This window comes from Canis aureus, chromosome 11, assembly GCF_053574225.1.
Source record: "Canis aureus isolate CA01 chromosome 11, VMU_Caureus_v.1.0, whole genome shotgun sequence".
NCBI lineage: Eukaryota > Metazoa > Chordata > Mammalia > Carnivora > Canidae > Canis > Canis aureus.
This window is the reverse complement of record NC_135621.1, coordinates 12531942-12550139: the sequence shown is the minus strand read 5'-3', so window position 1 is coordinate 12550139 and position 18198 is coordinate 12531942. Positions and strand designations below refer to the sequence as shown.

Sequence of the window (18198 nt, the reverse complement as noted above, 5' to 3'; positions counted from 1 at the left end):
AACATGGTGGTTGCTTGGAGCAGTGTGGGTGGCAAGAAGGGATTGAATTTTGTATAAATTTTGAATGTAGAGGGCATCCCTGGGTAGCTCAGCGGTTTAGCACCTGCCTTCGGTGCAGGGTGTGACCCTGGAGACCCGGGATTGAGTCCCACGTTGGGCTCCCTGCATGGAGCCTACTTCTCCCTCTGCTGTGTCTCTGCCTCTCTCTGTGTGTGTCTCTCATGAATAAATAAATAAAATCTTAAGAAAGGACAGCTTTAAAAAAATTATTTTTGAATGTAGAGCTGATGAAATTTCTGAAGAACTGAAGGAGGAGTCTAAGGAAAATGATTACTTTTTTTCTTAAGATAATGGAAAAGTAGTGTTGTCATTTAGTGAGATAGGGAAGAACATGTTTGGGGAAAGGAGTGAAATCCATGTGCTCAGATTTAGGCATTTTTATGTTTGAGATGTTTCAAGAGGAGGTGTTCATTAGACAGTTGGGTATGCCATTGTGGAGCTAGAGAGAAGTCTCGATTGGAGGTATGATTTTGGGGTCATCATAAGTGGTATTTATAGACATGAGACTGGCTGAAATATCCATAAAAGGGGGTGACAGGAGAAGGGGCCTGAGCATTCCAGTGTTTAATGTAAATATCTTAAAGGCAAATAGAAAAGACAAGTTACCTGCAAATTATCAACAATTGGACTTAAAGATGACTTTTCAAGAGCAACAATGGAAGCCAGGAGAAATGGAGTATTATCTTTAAGGTGATGCAAGAAAGAAAGCAAAATTATAGTTTTATACTAAAGGTGAAAAAGAAAAGCCGAGAGAGTTTACCACCAATAGACCACTCTTAAGTAAATATCTAAAGGATGCATTTCAGGATGTAAGAAAATGGTGTTTCTTAGAAAGAACGTCTGAAATGAAAAACAATACAGTGGATGGGGAATGAAGAAAGACTCCGGTATGGCTGGCATATGTCTTAACAATGATATTGTAGACACTAACCCATTTGGATGAAATTGGAAATTGTTTACCAGGTATATCAGAATTGCTCATTCCCAGAGGCTAAGCTGCTGGGAATGTAGATTTCTTTCTTTCTTTCTTTCTTTTTTTTTTTTTTAAAGATTTTATTTATTTGACAGAGAGAGAGAGAGCCAGAGAGCACAAGTGAGGGGAATGGCGGAGGGAGAGGGAGAAGCAGGCTCCCTGTTGAGGAGGGAGCCCCAACATGGGGCTTGATCTCAGGACCCTAAATCATGACCTGAGCTGAAGTCAGGTGCTTAACTGATGAGCCATGTAGGCACCCCAAGAATGTAGATTTCTAAGTGATCCTGAAATTAATCCTCTCTTGCTGTCTTCAGCATGATTAGCAACATGTTTATGCTGCTTCTAGGTGTTATTACTTGTTAGCATTACTCAAATAAGCAAATATAATTTACAGATTTTTTTTTAATAAATTGATGGGAAATTTAAAACTAAAATTTTTATGTAAAAATGTTAACTTAATAACTTAAGCTCTCTTCAGATCACTTGCCTGCAGGGAAGTCATTTCATGTGGTAAACTTCGTGCCTATTCCAAGAGGGAATTTGGAAAATTCCTATAAGGCAATAAATAAGAAAAGGCAAGTAATGACCCATACATACATATCTACATGGGTTAGATAATTACCATTTTAGGAATGCAGTGTTTTGGGTAATCACTTAAAGACCATAAATGCCATGGTAAGGACTTGAAAAAAATTGCTGATAAATAATTATATTAACGTTTTTATCAAAAGAAAAAAATTACCAAAGAAATTCCTTACGTTAACTAGATGAGAAAAGGAAAACCATCTAATCAATATTAAATAAGTATTTGTTAAACTTCAATACTGATCCAATTTTTCTAAGTAAAAACTCCGTAGCAACTAGAAACAGAAGAAAATTCTTAGAGAATACACTAAAACCCTACAATTAGCATAAGCTTAAGGACACCACATTCAACTCATTTCTGTTATAGTGAGAACAATGTCAAGATACCAGGCATCATAGTTACTGGTTGATAGTGTACTGGAGGACCTATGCAATCTAATACAAGGTAAAAATAGATAAGGGACAAAATTGTTACCAAGAAAGATACAAGACATTATTATTTATATATGTTTGATAGTCTATATAGAAACTCTTAGGGAACCAGTGAAAACATTACTAGAATAAACTGGAGAGATTAAGAAGGGGTATGAATCAACATATAAAAATTCCAGCAATGACCAATTAAAAATGTATTAGAAAAAATATTTGCAGTTACAGAAAAAAAATATAAAATATCTAGGAATAAGCCCAATAATGAATATATATTTATGGAAAAACTAATAAAATTACTGAAGAAGACCTGTTTTTTATTAAACATAAAAAACATACACAGTGTCTGTGTGTGGGAAAAGATATCACTTCTACCCCAACTACATTGTGAATTCAAGAAAATCACAAAATCCTAAAAGAAATGTCATAAGCTAATTCTAAAATTAATATGGAAACATAAATGAACAAAAAAAAGGAGATCATATTTTGGTTCCCACCAGGAATCAAAATACATAGCAAATCTGTGGTAGTAAAAATAGTATGATATTCAAGTAGGAAAAAAAAAAACCAAAATATCAATAGAATAGGATTGAGAGTCTAGTAATGAGCCTGTGTATATAAAGGACAATTAACTATCCATTTTAGAAAATACAATGAGGCAGCCCAGGGGCCTCAGTGGTTTAGCACCGCCTTCAGCCCAGGGCGTGATCCTGGAGACCCGGCATCGAATCCCATGTTGGGCTCCCTGCAAGGAGCCTGCTTCTCCCTCTGCCTGTCTCTGTGTCTCTCATGAATAAATAAATAAAATCTTTAAAAAAAAAAGAAAATTCAATAATTTCATTGACATAATTTCATATCAATACCTAATACCATTCATTAAAAAATTCAGGTGAATTAAATAATGCTGAAAATTATAAAATATTAGAAGAAAATCTAGGAGGATGTGTTTTTGTCTTTGTGGTACAGTGATCCTCTTAAAATAAATATATTAATGAGTCAAGAATAAAATATAATTTTTAGTACATTAGCAAACTTCTGAATAATACAAAAGGCCATATCAAAAAGTCCGTAATAAACTGTGATAAGTAAGAAGAAGTATTTTTAACATACCATAGACAAATGAAAAATACTCAGAATTTATAAAGAGCCAATAGTCATCTATAAGGAAAGGACAATCTAAATGAAAGAATATGAAAATAATTCACAGAGGAGGAGTTGCAAGTGGAGTATAAACATAGATGACTCTGATGACTGTGACTATGTCTATGTCTATGACTATGTCTATGATGACATAGATGACTCTACTACTGGTAATCAAGGAAATGCAACTGATAACATTCACTTACCACATTGAAACATTTTTGAAGTTTTTGCTAAGTTAATCTTTTTTTCACAATGTAATATAATGCAGTTGAAAGATAACCATAAATCTATGCATATTGACACAACAACCTTTCAGGAAAACTATTGCTTCAGAAAACTAATGATATTATCTTGACGTTATGTAAAAGTTACTCTCATACTCACATATGGATATATAGACATACGCTATTTTAGTTGTAGAAGCCGAGGCTGAAATGATTCTTCTTCAAGCAACTCATGGAGAAAATGCTCCCAGGAGTGAACGATGCAGGTTAGGACACGGGGAGGTGACTGTGGTCCTGTGTGGAGACCACTGTGTGATTCTGCAGGGATGCTCTGGAGCACTGATTGCACCAAAGTGGGTCCTACCTTGAGGCCGCTTACATCCTCGTGTCTGTCCATTATTGAGCAAATGTGACGTGCCTCCATCTGCAAGGGATACGGGGAGTAGTCACAGCATCGGTTGGCTACAGGCAATTCTCCAGAGAAAAGGGAGGCTGAGTTCCTATTAGCTCTGGCAACAGCAGAAAAGGGGACCTGGGTGGGGCAGCAACTGCCTCTACCACACATGCACACGTATACACATACACACCTACACGAGTGCAAACACACACACAAGCAGAAGACTCAAGGAATTCACACAAAACTGGTGAAATGGTGACTTCTAGACAGGCTTGAGGTTGAGGGGTGTTATCAAGATGGACTTTAGTTTTATATTTGTTTTTTAAATAATTACAATATGTTATATTATGCAATTAGAAAATAAGCTTTTTAAAAAGAAGCATTTTACTTTCTCACATAGGAAGGACTCCATTATCCCACTCTTTCAAGCCTTCCTTTCATTTTTATACTTAGTACAAATAGAGTTTATTTGAGGGAACCACATTAAAATTCCAGTGAACTTTTTAATATTGTATTTCATAAGTCAAGATAATTACAGAACTAGCTTTTCTTAGGCAGATGTCATTTCAGTTTTCTATTTATTTAAAGATTTTATTTATTCATGAGAGGCAGAGAGAGAGAGAGAGGCAGAGACACAGAGGGAGAAGCAGGCTCCATGCAGGGAGCCCGATGTGGGACTCGATCCCAGGACCCCGGGATCATGCCCTGAGCTGGAGGCAGGCACTAAACCGCTGAGCTCCCCAGGGATCCCCTCAGTTTTCTATTTAAAATAATGTGATTATTCAAGACCAATTATGAACTGTGAGCAACATATGCATATGTTTAATGAAACAGAAATCCAATGAATATACAATTTCATTCTTCTCATACTTAGTGACTTTGATCAGAGTTTCTGATGTTGAATGCCTTGATGAAGATAGCAAACAGCCACCCATTAATTAGTGTCCTTTTCTGTTAAAAGGAGTAGGAAATCGGATACTCGTACTCTACCTTTTAATGTAGATGTTGTGAAAACTCATTGCCTTGGCCTCTTATTTAACTTGTTTATCTATTAATAACGGAAACGAGAAGAGACTTCAGCCTTTAAACAGGTCCTTCATGCTTCTCTACTTAACCATTAGGTGAGATCTCATCCAGTCCCATGGTTTTAGGTACCCTGGTTGGGCTGAACATACAACTTCACTTTGACCTTTTTCAAGAATTCTGTATTCAATATGCCTAGGTGGCTCAGCAGTTGAGTGTCTGCCTTTGGCTCAGGGCATGACCCCGGGGTTCCAGGATTGAGTCCCACATCAGGCTCCCTGCATGGAGCCTGTTTCTCCCTCTGCCTGTGTCTCTGCATCTCTATCTCTCTCTGTCTCTCATGAATAAATTAAAAAAAAACTTAAAAAAAAATCCTGTATTCAACTGCTTGGTTGAACTTTCATCCTGGACATCTTCAGTTAGCATCTCACTACTAAAGGAAACTCTAGATTCCCCCTCCAGCCTCACTTCCTACACTCCTGTTCCTCATCCATCAGTAAAAGACATTGTCATTTATTCATTTGCTTAAGCCACAAATCTTAGTAATCCTTGATTTCCTTCTTCCATCATTCCCTCACGCCTGATGCATCAGAAAATCATCTTGATGATACCCTTAAAACTTCTCAATCTGTATTTCTCCATCTCTGTTAATGCTGCCTTTGAACATAATCTTCTAGACTATACCCATGTATACCCATGTCGTATTCCATTATTACAATAACCTACTCTCCCTGTTTCATTTTTTGCTTTCCCTCACACACAATAGCTAGAGCATTTAAAAAATGTAAATCAGCACTCCAGCCATCGAAGATGCTGAAAGGAAAGAAGGCTGAGGGGAAGAATGTTGCCCTGACCTCTCTACTACCTAGAATTTAAGTAAAAAATGGAAATAATATAGAAGCGCCTCCTGTGATTAGCCAATTCGCCCAGGCCTTGGACTGTCAAAGAGCTACTCAGCCGCTTAAGTGGACTCACAGATACAGACCAAGACGAAGAAGCAGAGGTTGTTGGCCCGGGCTGAGTAGAAAACTGCTGGCAAAGAGAATAGAATGTCTCTCCCAAAGAGGCCGCCTGTCCTTTGGGCTCGGGATAGTACTGTCACCACCATGGTAGGATGGTGGAAACCCAAAAGGCTCAGCTGGTAGGGACTGCACATGCTGCGGATCCCATTGAGTTGGTGTCTGCCTCCTTCCCTTGTGTCCTAAGATGGGGATTCCTTCCTGCATTATCGAGGGAAAGACCAGGCTGGGGCACCTAGTACCCAGGGAGACCTGTACCACTGCTGCCTTTACACAGGCTAACTCAGAGGAAAAGGGAGCGCTGCATAAGCAGGTGGAAGCTATCAGAACTTCAATTGTAATCATTGATTACAATCAATTGTAATCATTGATTACAGTGACAGATGTGATGAGATCTGCTGTTACTGAGGAGGCAATGTCCAAGGTCCAAAGTCTGTGGCTCACGTTGCCAAGTTGGAAAAGGTAAAGGCTAAAGAACTGGCTATCAGACTGGGTGAGGTATGTGCTGTTGTGTATTTTGTGTACATAAAAATAGTAAGTTCTCCTTAAAAAAATAAATCAGATCATGTAATTTTCTTGGGTAAAACCTTGTGCTGCATCTAAGGATAAAATCCACATGTCTGTGTTCCCAAGCCCTGAAAAGTCTTCCCTACTGTTCTCTCACCTCCTCTCTTATCACATCCTCCTCTCTCAGTATGCCCTGGCCGCGAGGGGCCTCTGCTAGTTCCTTTGTACATGCCCAGCTCACCAGATCCCCATCTAGATGTCACCTCCTCATAGAGGTCTTGACCACCCAGTTCAGTGTAGCCACTCAGTTCCTCTTTCACATGACTCTCATATTTGTCACTGCTGGTCTTTTTCAGCAGTGACAAATATTGTCATCTCATTCAGATTTCAGCCCTACAAGAGTAGAGACTTCATACAGACCATAGCCTGTATGTGCAATGGATCCTGACAGTCGGCACCCAATGCACATTAGTTGAATAAATGGATGAATAAATGCTCGCAAGCACGGCCACTTCTGGAATTGTGGGGGATCTGTGACAGCTGTAACAATGGTCCCTGTCATGTATGGAGCTTCCAGTCGGCTTGGGGGCCCAAACAGTAGAGGCCGCATGAGTAAGCAGTAAGCTGTGAGGTATTGACCATAAGTGAGACAGGTTCAGAGAAGAGTGTGAGAAATGCAAGAGACCTAAGCTCGGGACCTCTGTTCCAGTATTTGCTTACTGCTCCAGTATGCAAATTATTTAACTGAATGTATAGAATTTCCATTCCCATCAGTGTGGTTACAGCAGGAGTTGAATGGTTTCAAAACTGTCCAGTGACAGTTTGACAGGTAAACAGCCTGTCCGGACAACTTTTTCCAGTGCCTTCTCATTCGAGTCGGCTTTCAATAGAAATATTTTGAGTAGGTTTAACGCCTTATTCAGACTGGTTAAGTAAGCAAACTTCTGCTCTTGCTAAACAAGATCCAGGGTTGGGATGACCTTAAAGACTTTTCATAGTAATTCTTAGGCAGTAGGGTAAGAGGCACAGTAAAACCCTGATGGCATTGGCATACCAAAGAACACTTGGCTATTTCTGGTTTTTCATTTGAAATTAGCTTTTGAGGGGCCTTAGCCTAATTCTTCTTAGAACCTCTTATTCTTCATTTATTTAACAGGCTACTAGAACTCAAGCCTTAGTGGTAGGTTGGCCATTTAATACTCTTGCCATTGGTCCACGTGGAACTTACACTCATGTCCTTGGGAGTTCTGGTTTCACACAGTAGAGGTAACAGTGAACGTAATTAAATGCAGACTCCTAAAGGCTAAAAATAACTGTCTTATTTTATAGGTTTCTGTTGCCAAAAAGAAATAAGGTATAAAGAGTTTCCCTATGAGAAAAAGTGAGCAAGGAAGACACTGGAAAGGGAAGCTCAGTGTTTCTTGATTTTTTTTTTTTTTCTTTTCCTCTGGAGCAATCCTAACATAGCGGAGGCTTCAAGAATTTACTGCCTTTGCTTTTCAAATAAATGACTTGGGTGTGAAAAGCATCACATCCGCCCTGTGGTTGAGCTTTTTTTTTTTTTTTTCTTTTTTCTTTTTTTCTTTCTGTGAGTGGCTTAGCTCTGAAATTCTCTGTAGTGGTGGGCTGGTGGCACTCCCCTGGCCTCTCTTGGAGATTCCTCTCTCGTTCAGTTACTTTCAGTTTACTGACAGACCCCCGGATGGCCCGAGGACAATCTGCTGGTCTCATTTTCTGACTTCAGACTGTAGTGATCATGTCTTTGAAAGTAGGAATCTAGATTTAGGGAAGTATACCATGCACTATTCTATCGGGGAAGCGAGATCCCAGCTTATTGCATTTATAACTTATTACACTGAAACCTCCAATAAACCAAACCCAAATTTTTAATTAACCAGTGTACCCCCACCCCCTTGTTTTCCCCAATTTGACTTTTAGGGAAAAAAGACAGAATAACAACTGTTTGGGGGATGTATTTATTTACTTTTAAAGTTTTCTATTATGTTAGCCGTTCAATATAATCGTTAAGTAAAAAAAATATATATGATTCCAAACTTAGTTCCTTTTATTTGTAATAAAGTGGTATTCTTAGTTATTTCCTCCCATCCTTCAAGGTTCTACATATGGAACATACACCCAAGGATCATACTTGGATAAAAGTCAAAGTGTTACTTTATTAATATTAGCAAAAGCCCTGTACTGCCTAAAGTAGGGTAGCTTCTCATAAACAAGTGAGGTCCTCAAAAACTGGTGTTTAATATATACTTACTTTCCTACATATTGATGAAAATAGGCCTGCAGTGCAAACTCCCCGACTAGAAGAAGTGAAAAGACGGCATCCTCTTCCCATTTCTACTCCTAATCAGGGAAGGCCCTGATCAGATAGGCAGAAACTTGAGGAGGACTCTCTGCCTCTGGGCAGGAAGAGGGCCTCCATGAGATGGACAGTGACCTTACTTCTCCAGGAGAATATGCAGCAATAAATATTAGCTCCCACTGATTAGGGTAGGGAAGGCGAGATTCCGGGGGGGTGGCAGTGAGAGGTCTTACACATAAAACTTCACCAAGCGCAGGAGGAGGAGTCAGGTCACTGTATGTGAAGGCACAAGTCGTGCCCTTCATCACTGCACTGTAAAGTGTGGAGGGTTCCATTCACAGAGAATATGATGCCACTGGGTCCCTGGGGGTTGTATAGCAACAAACCTATATAAGAAGCAAGTCGTTTTACTTTGGCAAAGTCATTTAATCTCAATTAGCCTTAATTTCTTTGATTGAAGGTTATTGTTTTTCTACCCAGCTGTCATTTTCCCCTACTTCCTTAGCGATAGATCTGTATGCTGATGAGGCTAGATTTGTGTCCAGATTAAGAAAAAAAAAATTCAAAATACATTTCCTAGCTTTCTTTGCAGATTAGAGTGGCCAATGGGAAATCTCTAAATGAAAGTAGCTCAGTGGGAGATAGACCCTTCTTCTTCTTCCTACCCTGAGCAATCTCATGATAACCGGAACTCCTGAGACCTAAGGTTGCTGTGAGGTCACCTTGAGGATGGAAACCACTCATTGTAAATGATGAAGCAGAAAAAGAAGAGCCTGGGTTCCTGGTACCAGTGGAGCCACCAGTTCAGCCTTGCCTTGCAGGCTTCTATTTACTTGAGATAAAAATACTATCCTATTTTGATTAAGTTATTGTTGGTTGAATTTTCTCTTACATATGTCTGATCTAATCATAATAGATAGGTACAGAGGAATAAGAGAGAAAATATCTGGAAACATTCTGTGAACAATAAAATGCCTTCTGAGAGGCTAGGCTCAAGCACTATTTGTTGCTTTGGGGGGCAAATGACCTGTGCTCTGGGTCATTCTCTTCCTGCCCCATTTGGTTCGGGATGGTCATTCCCTGAAAACAGCTCTGCCCACCCCAGTAGTGTTTTCTGCACCTACAGCAGAGTCTGCTGCGAGCAGGAGCTGAGAGAGAGCCAAGTATAGGAGTAGACAGGTCCTGCGAGCTGTGGAATCCTTCCAGAGAGTTCCCTGGAGTTAAGATCTTGTCAAAGCTAGAGTAGCTGACAGGAAGGGTTCTGAAGCTGTGCTGATGAGATAGAGCTATAAATAAAAAACTTCTGTGCATGACCTAGAGGATCTTTAGACATTTGGATATAATAGGTCAGTCATCTGGTAGGAGGCGTGTGAAAATAATCCCAGGTGAGCAAAGGATAAATGCTGGTCTCTTCCTGCAGATGCCAGGGAAGCCTCATTCATCCTTGGTTCTAGAGGCTGGCTAAGAAGTCCATCTGCCCCGTAACAAAAGAAAGAGGATATATTCATGTAGTAGAATGTTGGTCCCCAAAATAGTGCTGAGGACAGGAGGTCAGGGTGCCCTGGAGATAGTTACAGGAATCTTTTCTGATATCCTCAACAAGCTGACATCTAACCTGTCTGCGTGCCACCAGAGGCTAAGACGTTGAGGCAGTAGCAGAATTTACTAGCCCTTTAGAGAGACCACTCTGCTTTTGCATTTCTTCCCTCTTGGCAAAACGTTTCTCTTTATAGTCAGCCCCAAAGAGCTTCTCTGCAGCCTATACTCTTGGGATTCAGATCTGATTTTGAAGGCAACAAGGAAAGTCTAGTCCTGCCCATCTGCGAGCTTACCCTTAAAATATCCGCAGACAGCTCTCATGTCTTCCTCCAAGTCTTCTCTTAAGGAAATGTCAAGTAAAGAAAAGAAAAATATAAAAATGCAAAACCTGGATTCTAAAATCAGTCTAAGGATAAAATACAAGCTTTATCTTCCTAATGGCTGTGTGACCTAGTTTATCTAACTTTTCTGTGCCTATTCTGTTTTCTTAAAATGGAAGTAATGATTTCCAACTCCTGGAATTATAAGAATGATGATATTGAAAATAGTAGCTAACCTAATGGCTACAGACTGTAGGTGAGGCATATATATTGTTTCACTTACTGCTAACAAGAGCTCCATAAAGTGGGGACCATTGTTAGCCCTACTTTTCAGATGAAGAAATTTAGACAGAGAGGTTTAGCAAGTTACTGATGACCACGCAGCTGCACTTAACCACTAAGCCATATAGCCTTCCTGTAAGACTGAGTCCCCATCAAAGGCCAGTCAGGACTGATCCCACTAAGTTTCAGAGATCAGATCAAATGAGGCACTCTAGGGAGGTAAAGACCTAGAAAATTAATGAGCTACTATCCGTGCCTACTACAGAGCTGGGCACATTAATACGTGTGACTTCATCTTGCCTTTCTTTTCCTCTAGCTTAAGAAGCCACAGTTCCTCTGGGTCAGCTTAAAGGGTGAGTACAAATTTCAGTTACATTAGGGGGGAGAATTAGGAAGATATTTCTTCCCTCAAGGCATCATAATTACTCCTAATTAACTCCAGCTAACTTTATGAAGATCCAGTTAACGTGCCAGGCTCTGTTCTACATGTTGTTTGCATATATTAACTAGTTTGCTCTTCACCCCAACCCTAGGAAGTATTATTATTCTTGCTTGCCACAGGTCCAGGAGGCACATCAACTTTTCCATCTTTGTGAGACGACTCTTCACTCGGCCCCCAGAGGTTCTTCACCTGCCCCTCAGCCCCTTCTCACCAGGCTGTGAAGGGGGATATAGTTGCTCCAGTAAAAATCTCTCTTCATTTTAAGGATTTACTCTAATCATAATAGTGAGAAGTTGGAGAATAACAGATACAATACGAGTCAATTAAAAAGCTTATGAATAACAGACACCTCCAGGTATGTGCCCTGGGGTAATAAAGTCTGAGAGTATAACAGAAGCCTTATTGGACTCTGCTCCTTGATTTGATTCTGGAGGGAGAAGGTTTCTAAAATGTCCGGTTAAGGCCGTGTTCACGGAGTTTTCAGGGCCAATAGAAGCCGAATCCCAGCTGCTCCCCTGTCTTAAAATGTGACTTTCATTTCTGGAAACCTCTAAATACTCATTTCAGTGAGTGCCCTTTTCATAGAGTAATGGTCTTCTTTGGGTATTTCCTTACAATAAGAGAGTTTTTGTTTTATTTATTTATTTTTGGGGGGCTACCCAACAACCCAGTCAATTAACATTTATATAATGCTGTTTCTTCATAACAAAAATTTTGATGTCTAAAATATCAACTTGCAAATGAGAGTTCAGAACTCAAATTTTGAAGTCATGGCATTTATGTATTGACTCACTTTGGACGTTAAATTTCTGGGTAGAATAATACGTATTTTCAGTTCATGTATTATGTGAATACCATTAATTTATTCTCTTTATTTTGTAAAATAATCCAGTACATTTGGATAAGACCTCATCCTGTAAAGATGACAATTTTTCATCAGGTTAATAGCTTTAACATCAAACAAAATTTTTAACCGTTTTTTTTCAGAACTAGACCAAATGGTTTTTAAATTGCATTGGAAATTAGCAAGAAAAACATCAAGGCATATTTCAAAGACAATGAAAAATAATGGGAAAGACCAATCCTAACAGATAGTAGATTATGTTATAATAATAATAAACAGTGTATCAGTGCTAAAATTATCTGTTGAGTGAATGTAGTAGAAATTCTAATCAATTTAGTTTATAATAGTAGATGTGTGCTCAAGTTTAAATTATAGAAAACTTTATTAAATGTTCTAATAAGTAGATAGCAATATGGAGAAAAATTAAGTTTAGAGGTATATGCCAAAATGCAACATAGGAGAGTAAAACATTAAATTTTTTTTAAAGAGAATAATTCCCAGATATGTCAAAGAGATAGATGCTTTTGAGAGAATTAAAGCAATAGAAGAAATCATAGAGAAAAAGATGGACAATTTTGATTAAGTAAAATTGGGTATAAAATTCAAACTAACAACAACAAAAAAAGAATTTGCTAAAATGGAAAAATGGCAGTAGATAATGGGAAAGAAGAAGGTCCAGGAGGGGTGGGTAAAGCAGGGGCTTTAACGTCAGACCATTGGGTCCATATCCTGCCTTTTCTCCATGTGTAAACATGTTCAAGGTATTTAATTCATCAGTGTCTCAGTTTCTTTTTCTTGAGGCTAATAGTATCCGACTTGTAGCAATGTTGGAGATGCGGATGCATGAGTGTGCATGAGAACATGAGTTCTCATGAGTGCATAAGAACAGACACTTGGAGCCGTGTTAGACTTGTAGTGACTGGTTAGTAATTGACAGCGATACCTGTCATGATCTATGACAGTGTTCTTAGGGCAATTGCCTTCCGGGGACATTTGGCGATTTCTGGAGACATTTTTGAGTGTCACAAACTGCTACTGTCATCTAGTTGATAGAGACCTACTCAGCATCCTATAATTACAGGACAGATCCATAGAAATAATTGGCCCAAGATATCAATAGGGCTATGCATGAGAAACTGCTCTGTGGTGTGTGCAGAGCTCCCACAACTAAAGAACTGCAGTCATATTCCAATAGATACATGGAAAAAAGGGCATCAACAGTTCACTCAAGAAGAAGTTTAGAAAATAAATATTTGGGAAGGTATTCAAATCTGCCAGTAATTAAAAATGATTAACTCAGCTGATGAAGAATTTTATGAAAATTTCAAGAGTTCATATTAAAATTCAAAGTCAGGGATTTACCAGGGGAATGGGTATACTCATACTCTGGTGGTGGCTCTGCAAATTACTATCTATCCTTGGGAAATAATTTGGAAGAGAGCTATGAAAATGTGCATGACTTTTAATCCTTTGATAGCCTTTCTAAAGATTCATTCTAAATTAAGTATTCAAAAAATGACTTGTATGGGCCAATATCTTAATGCATACTGTGATATTTCTTACATTAGCAAAAACCTAAGAGCAATGTAAATGAACACAAAAGGGAAACAGTTAAGCAAATTATACCTTATAATGAAATGGACTACTTAATCACCACTGAATTTATGATCAAATAAAAAATACAACTCTGCAGAAAATGTAATGTTCAAAGTAACGTTAAATGAAAATGAGCAAAACATTTTATTTATTCTATAATTACAATTTTATGAAATGAATACGCATAAATACGAAACAAAATGTGTTCCATGATATTGGTTGAATGAATTAAAAACAAAAAGAAATAAAAATGTGATGTTATAAGGGTGGTGGTATATATGCAGTTTTTCTTTTAAATTTAATATTTTTTATGTGGTTTGAAAGTTGTTTAAACAAATAGAAAAAGCAAGCAAAAACTCACCAGGCATGCCTGCATTTTGTGATTTAAAGTTAAGTCAGAGGACAGAGGTGCAAATAGATGATGATCTTCACACAGCCACAGTTCTATGGCCAGTGAATTCAGCTGCCTGTGGTATTTCTAAATACACAAATATCTGAGTTTCTGCTCAGTTGGTGGCCCCTACAAACTTTGCATTCAGCTTGGGGCAGGGTCATTTTCAAGATGCTTTTTTTTTTTTTTTTTTTTTTTAACCATTTCAATTGAAGTCTGCCCGGGATCCTGAAGTAAATGATGTAAACAAACTCATCAGATTTACTACACACATTTTTAAGGATTAACAATAAGACAGTAATGTGTTTGTGACTTTAAGAAGTTGGTCATGGGGAAAATTCTTTTTTCTTAGGGAGTTTTGAATAATGGTCCTTGGGAGAAAAAAAATAATTCATAGGTTAATTTTTTTTGATTGCTTATTTTTTATATATATAAGTCAAGGTTTTTGACAGCAGTTTTCTTCTTTAATGTTTAAAAAGGTATCATGGTTTATTTATATATTTACAGATTTTCTAAGATTTTACCATTGGGCAAAACAGTATATAGATAAGGAAAAAGGCACAAAATCACTTCGGAATTGGTTCTGAGAATCTGTAGGAAGGAGAAAGTGCTACTGATGGTGTGTTTTGCTCCAAGATGGATGATCAGTGTGAAATATCAGGCCACGTCATCATCTTCCGTTCATTTTTTTTTTCCTATAGATTTTTCCTGGGTGCAATGACCCACTCGTTACTAGAAACAAACTACAGAAACACTTTCTTTTCTCCCACAGGGGGAGAGAGAGAGAGAGAGAGCGGGAACTTTGACCAAAAATTTAGCTCTAGCTTCCCTAGTAGTTTTTAGTAATCTTAAATCATTTAATTCTTTTGGCCTTTGGATTTCCTAAGTATAAAATAGGAATAAAATGTCTTTGTCTTCACTTCTGACCCCACCAAGATTTCAAGTCACAGGGTATAAAGTGTTTTTTTGTTTTTTGTTTGTTTGTTTGTTTGTTTGTTTTTTCTAGAAATGAGCTTCTGGCAATTGGAGAGCCATTTGTGAGGAAAAAATTGAATCCATGTCTCACTCTTATACACCAAATAAAACACTGAAAATCATTGAAAATCAACATTGAGGGGGATCCCTGGTGGCTCAGCGGTTTAGCCACCTGCCTTTGGCCCAGGGAGTGATCCTGGAGTCCTGGGATCGAGTCCCACATCGGGCTCCCTGCATGGAACCTGCTTCTCCCTCCGCCTGTGTCTCTGCTTCTCTCTCTCTTTCTCATGAATAAATAAATAAAATCTTAAAACAAAACAAAACAAAACAAAGAAAATCAACATTGAAATATGTGAAATGAAACTGCAAGTTACCAGAAGTTAGAATATTTTTATAATTTGGGAGGGGCTGTTAGGTTTTTAATATTTCTCTTTATTAATTTAAGCCTGAATGTACATATGACATGTTCTGGGTAAAAGAGAGGTTTCTTATACTTACCTTGCAGTAGTGACAAGTGAGAAAGCTCACTTGTCCCAGCCCTTATCCTTGGGGTAATGTGATGAAAACCAGGCCAGCCAGGTCAGACTCCTATGAGAGCAGGACGCAGTGAGTTAGCTACACCGATTTTCCTTATTTGTGTATAGAAGGAGAGACAGCCATCCTTCTCCCCTCCTGAAAGGAGAGAGAGGAAACAAAAACCCTTTGCTCCTTCTGGAAGGTATGGAAAGAGTCCTGAGTGCTTACTCTAATCTTCTGGAATTTAAATATGTCTTCTAAAGGAGCACAGAAGTGGTGGGTGTCTGCATCTTTTACAAGCTAGGTAATGTGTTTAAAGTCTGGGCTTCATCCTTTTTAGAATGTAATTACCTAGGGAAATAGAGCTCCCATTTTCCTGACCCCTTGAAGGCTTGCCTGGGTACCTATCCCAGGCTTTAACCATTTGATCCTCTTGGATTAGAGCAATTCACTAGACAAATGGCTACATATCTAATTTTCATGGTAAATATGGAGCAAAATCCTTCCAGGGGAAGTGAAAAAAACCATACAGTAGAGAATATTTTTCTGAACAGAACACAAAAGCCAGAGAACCCCACCCTCCCAAAAAAATTTTGACAGATTTGACTAGGTAATTAAAAAATGTTGAGAAACTGATGATGACTTGTAAAAAAACCTCCACATTTACAGCATATATGCTAGGCAAATATTTAATATCTCTTGACTCTGAGAAAGGCAAACAAAAAAGACCTTTAAAAATTGTGCAGGGCAGCCTGGGTGGCTCAGTAGTTTAGCGCCACCTTCAGCCCAGCGTGTGATCCTGGAGATATGGGATCGAGTCCCACGTCGGGCTCCCTGTGTGGAGCCTGCTTCTCCTTCTGCCTGTGTCTGTGCCTCTCTCTCTCTCTCTCTCTCTCTCTCTGTCTCTCATGAATAAATAAATAAAATCTTTTAAAAAATATATAAAAATAAAAATTGTGCAAAGGGGGCAGATTTTCTTCACAGAAGAATAAAAGTTCATCTATATGCTTATACTCCTTAATAATCGAGTAGGTTAAAAAATAATAATCAAGTAGGTACAAGTAAAACCATATGTGATATCATCGTCCACTGAAGAATTAGCAAAATGAAAAAAACAAAACACCCAGCAATGCCTAGAGCTAGCAAGGTAGTGGTGAAGATCCCTTTTCAAACTAGATTGGAGTGTGATGCTTCTCCAGGATACCTTGGCGTTATGCATTCTGGGAGGCAGAATGATAAACCCACAAATGTCCACATCCTAATGTCCAGTACCTATAAATATGCTGTTACAGGGCAAAAGGGGATTGTGGTTGCACATGGAGTTGAGGTTTCTAGTCAGCTGACCTTCCAATAAAGGGAGTACCCAGGTGGGCCCATGTCATCACAGGGTCCTTAAAAGTAGAAGAAGGAGTTGGAAGAAGAGGAAGGTTTTATCTGTGTTGCTTGTTCTGAAGATGGAGGAAAGAGGTCTCCAGAAACTGGAAAAGGTAAGAAAACAGACTCTTGCTCTGAGCCTCCATAAAGAGACATGATGTCGCCGACACAGTGATGTTATCCCAGTGAGACCCGTGCCAGGCTTCCAGCTTGTAGAACGATAAGGTCATACATTTGTATTGGTTTAAGCCACTAAACTCATGGTGGTTGGTTCTAGCAGTGATGGGACGCTTGCACAGCTAGACTTTGGGAGGCCTTTAAAGAGTGTGTGGGCTGAGAGCTGGCCATGAGCCACCATTTAAAGTCTCTCTTTAGCATCCCCACTCCACTCTCCTGGTTCTTGCTGGCCTTGTCATATCCATCTGGAAAACCCAAGTCCTCTAAAATCCTATTCTCTCGTGCTTCACTCCTTCACCAGCATAGCTGGACATTGCTGAAGAAAAGCCTGCAACTGCACTGGCTGGGCTCACTTTATGCCCGGGATCATAAAATTGCAAAAGGCATCTGAGGACTGCCCGGCAGCCATACTGCATTTGTCTAGTCCATTATTTCCCCAGACTCTCAGATAGCCAGGTGCTTTTTGCCCTCTCTCCAGTTACCTCCAACAGCTCCTCCTTGGGCCCCACTCTCAACCATGAACTTGCTTGCTTTTCACTGGGGAAGCTGAATTATTGGAAGTGACCCCCCCCCCGGCTCCCACACCCCATCTTCCCACCATCTGCCTCTGTGCTCATATACCCCACCCCATGCACTGAACCCTTTTCTGTCTTGCTGACTCAGGGATCTGCTCTAGTCCTTGTCCCATCCTGCTCCTTTATCCACAACCTTTTTCTTTAATAATGACTTATTCTTGCTAGCAAATAAATATATTTTCACCATCTTAAAAAAAGTTTTAACCCCGCTTCTTTGTTCAGCTCTATCCCCAATTTTTGTTCACCTTGAGAATGAAACGTAGCAAAGGAATTAGCTATACTGACTGTCCCAAGTCTTCTCATTCTCTCTTGAACCTGTTCTAATTCGGCCTTTCTCCCCACTGTACTACACCACAAGGGTCACTGATAAGTGCCAGGTTCTTCACATTCAATGGTCCTCTCTCCACCCTCTTCCTATCAGCAGCATTTAACATAATTTCATCACTCCTTGCTTCTTGAATTTTCTTCACTGCCTTAGCATTATTCCCTG

At 39.1% G+C, this 18198-nt stretch overlaps 1 long non-coding RNA gene across 10 annotated transcripts in view; it reads left to right on the top strand.

Moving 5' to 3' along the window:
- The window catches only part of LOC144323369 (uncharacterized), a 50225-nt gene extending 33701 nt beyond the window's left edge, over positions 1-16524 (top strand). For 5 of the 10 annotated variants that reach the window (XR_013388789.1, XR_013388790.1, XR_013388788.1 and 2 more), the window contains 2 exons: positions 11135-11171; positions 11380-15057. This is a non-coding gene — a long non-coding RNA (uncharacterized LOC144323369). Of the gene's footprint in view, positions 1-11134; positions 11172-11379; positions 15058-15097 lie in introns of those variants that run through there. The other 5 variants (XR_013388791.1, XR_013388795.1, XR_013388785.1 and 2 more) reach the window with 2 other exon arrangements.
- The last annotated feature ends 1674 nt before the right edge of the window (positions 16525-18198 follow it).